Here is a 4,051-nt window from a genome sequence, read left to right on the forward strand (position 1 = left end):
ATTTCAATCATATCTTTTTCAAAATTTAATTTCAAAATCTTTTTCTAACTTCTTATCTTTTCAAAATTTATTTTCAAATCTTTTTCAAACCACTTGACTTGTTTGTTTTAATTTTAAAAAAAGTTTACTATTTCTTATCTTTTTCAAAACCACTTAACTACTTTTCCACTTCTAATTTTCGAAAATCACTAACCACTTTTTCAAAATTCTTTTTAATTAACTAATTGTTTTAAATTCTAATTTTTTTATTTCTTTTAATATTTTCGAAACTAACTTTATTAATTAAATAAAAACAAAAATATTTTTCTTTTCTGTTAATTAATATTCGAATACTCTCCCTCTCATCTCTTTCTATTCATTTTATTTATTTACTAACACTTCTCTTCTACTCATAATTCGAACCCTCTCTCTCTCTGTGTTCGAATTTCTTCTTCTTCCTTCTTAATTCTATTTTTCTTTTCCTCTGACACATAAAGGAATCTCTATACTGTGACATAGAGGATGCCTCTTCTTTTCTATTCTCTTCTTTTTATATGAGCAGAAACAAGGATAAAGACATTCTTGTTGAAGATGATCCTGAACCTGAACGGATTCTAAAGAGGAAGCTAAGAGAAGATAAAGCACAACACTCTGGAGAGGATCTTAGAGAAATTTTTAAAAAAGAAGAAGACATGGCAGTCGAACCCAATAACAATGGTGGAGATGCAAGGAAGAAGCTTGGTGACTTTACTGCACCAAATTCCGACTTCTATGGAAAAAGCATCTCAATTCCTGCAATTGGAGCAAACAACTTTGAGCTTAAGCCTCAATTAGTTTCTCTAATGTAGCAGAATTACAAGTTTCATGGACTTCCATTGAAAGATCCTCATCAGTTCTTAGCTGAATTCTTGTAAATCTATGACATTGTTAAGACCAATGGGGTTAATTCTGAGGTCTACAGACTTTGCTTTTCCCCTTTGCTGTAAGAGACAAAGCTAGGATATGGTTGGACTCACAACCTAAAGAAAGCCTGAACTCTTGGGAAAAGTTGGTCAATGCTTTCTTGGCTAAATTTTTTCCACCTCAAAAGATGAGCAAGCTTAGAGTGGACTCACAACCTAAAGAAAGCCTGAACTCTTGGGAAAAGTTGGTCAATGCTTTCTTGGCCAAATTCTTTCCACCTCAAAAGATGAGCAAGCTTAGAGTGGAAGTCCAAACCTTCAGACAGAAGGCAGGTGAATCCCTCTATGAAGCTTGGGAAAGATGCAAGCAATTGATCAGAAGGTGTCCTTCTGACATGCTTTCAGAATGAAGCATCTTATGTATATTCTATGATGGTCTGTCTGAATTGTGCAAGATGTCATTGAACTACTCTGCTAGTGGATCTCTTCATCTGAAGAAAACACCTGCAGAAGCCCAGGAACTCATTGAAATGGTTGCAAATAACCAGTTCATGTATACTTCTGAAAGAAATCCTGTGAATAATGGGATGACTCAGAAGAAAGGAGTTCTAAGATTGATACTCTGAATGCCATATTGGCTCAGAATAAAATATTGACTCAGCAAGTCAATATGATTTCTCAAAATCTGACTGGAATGCAAGATGCATCGGGCAGTACTAAAGAAGCCTCCTCTGAAGGAGAAACTTATAACCCTGAGAATCCTGCAATGGAAGAGGTGAATTACATGGGAGAATCTTATGGAAAAACCTATAATCCTTCATGGAGAAATCATCCAAATTTCTCATGGAAGGATCAACAGAAGCCTCAATAATAATAATGGTGGGAAAATTCGGTTTGGCAATAGCAAGCCTTTTCCATCATCTTCTCAGCAACAGACAGAGAATTCTAAGCAGAGCCTCTCTGACTTAGCAACCATAGTCTCTGATCTATCTAAGACCACTCTCAGTTTCATGACTGAAACAAGGTCCACTATCAGAAATTTGGAGGCACAAGTGGGTCAGCTGAGTAAAAGAGTTACCGAAATCCCTCCTAGTACTCTCCCAAGCAATACAGAAGAGAATCCCAAAAGAGAGTGCAAGGCCATAACTATATCCAAAGTGGCCGAACCTGGAGAGAGTAAAAAGGCAGTGATTTCCAGTGAGGAAGACCTTGCTGGACGTCCACTGACCAATAAGGAGTTCCCGATTGAGGAATTAAAGAAATCTGAGGCTCATATAGAGACCATAGAGATTCCACTGAACTTACTGTTATCATTCATGAGCTCTGATGAGTATTCTTCCTCTGAAGAGGATGAAGATATTGTTGAAGAGCAAGTTGCTCAGTATCTAAGAGCAACCATAAAGCTGAATGCCAAGTTATTTGGTAAGGAGACTTGGCAGGATGAACCTCCATTGCTCATCAATGAACTAAATGCCTTGGTTCATCAGAAATTACCTCAGAAGAAATCGAATCCCGGAAGGTTCTTAATACCTTGTATCATAGGCACCATGACCTTTGAGAAGGCTCTGTGTGACCTGGGGTCAAGTATAAACCTCATGCCACTCTCTGTAATGGAGAAACTAGGGATCTTTGAGGTACAAGCTGCAAGAATCTCACTAGAGATGGCAGATAAATCAATGAAACAGGCTTATGGACTTATAAGGGATGTCTTAGTGAAGGTTGAAGGCCTTTACATCCCTACTGACTTCATAATCTTAGACACTGGGAAGGATGAGGATGAATCCATTATCCTTGGAAGACCTTTCCTAGCCACAGTAAGGGCTGTGATTGATGTGGACAGAGGAGAGTTAGTCCTTCAGTTGAATGAGGACTACCTTGTGTTTAAGGCTTAAGGATCTTCTTCTGTAACCATGGAGAGGAAGCATGAAAAACTTCTCTCAATACAGAGTCAAGCAGAGCCCCCACATTCAAACACTAAGTTTGGTGTTGGGGGGCCACCATCACGCTCTGAGTATCTGTGAAGCTCTGTAAGAGCTCATTGTCAAGCTATTGACATTAAAAAAGCGTTTATTGGGAGGCAACCCAATCTTATTTATCTATGTTAATTACTTTTTTATTTTATTTTTCATTGTTATTTTATGTTTTCTTTAAGGTGATGATCATGTGGAGTCATAAAAACAGCTGTAGAATTAAAGTGGAATCAAAAATAGCATCAAAAATAGCACACCCTAGAGGAGAAGATAGCAGAATGGGCGTTTAACGCCCAGTCTGGCAGCATTCTGGGTGTTAAATGCCAGAATTGGCAGACAGACTGGCATTTAACGCCAGAAAAAGGTGTTTGGCTGGCGTTAAACACCAGAAAGGGGCATCAGCTTGCCGTTTAACGCCAGGAAAGGCAGCAGAGCTGGCGTTAAACGCCAGAAATGGCACACTGAGGGCGTTTAAATGCCAGAAAGGTGCATGGAGCAGAATTCCTTGACACCTAAGGATCTGTGGACCCTACAGGATCCCCACCTACCCCAACTCAAACTCTCTCCTCTTCACACCTTTCCATAACACTCTTTCCCAAATACCATTCACCTATCAAGTCCTACCTTCTTCCCTGTAATCTCTTCACCACTCACATCCATCCACTATTCCCCAAAAACCCATCATAAAACCCCACCTACCTTACCATTCAAATTCAAAACATTTCCCTCCCAAACCCAACCCCTTCTTACACGAATTCCCTCTCTTTCTTACCCTATAAATACCCCTCCTTACCACCTTCAATTTCACACATCATAAACACTTAAACCTCCCTTGGCCGAATTCAAAACACCCCTCTATCTCCTCCATTTCTTCTTCTTCTCCTCCTTTCTTTCTTCTTTTGCTCGAGGATGAGCAAACCTTTTAAGTTTGGTGTGGAAAAAAGCTCTGCTTTTTGTTTTTTCATAACCATTAATGACACCTAAAGCCGGAGAAACCTCTAGAAAGAGGAAAGAAAAGGCAGTTGCTTCCACCTCTGAGTCATGAAAGATGGAGAGACTCATCTCAAAAGTCCATCAAGACCACTTCTATGAAGCTGTGGCCAAGAAAAGGGTGATCCCCGAAATCTCCTTCATGCTCAAAAAGAGTGAATATCCAGAGATCCAACATGTGGTTCGGAGAAGAGGTTGGGAAGCTCTCAC

General features: G+C 39.2%; 1 non-coding gene across 1 annotated transcript; it reads right to left on the reverse strand.

Moving 5' to 3' along the window:
- Positions 1-1,174: 1,174 nt before the first annotated feature.
- LOC148568475 (small nucleolar RNA R71) lies at positions 1,175-1,282 on the reverse strand. Its single transcript, XR_015882218.1, has one exon. It is a non-coding gene; the product is annotated as a small nucleolar RNA R71 (small nucleolar RNA).
- Positions 1,283-4,051: the final 2,769 nt, after the last annotated feature.

The sequence above is a fragment of the Arachis ipaensis genome, chromosome B4, assembly GCF_059453495.1.
Source record: "Arachis ipaensis isolate K30076 ecotype BB chromosome B4, ASM5945349v1, whole genome shotgun sequence".
Taxonomy (NCBI): Eukaryota; Viridiplantae; Streptophyta; class Magnoliopsida; order Fabales; family Fabaceae; genus Arachis; species Arachis ipaensis.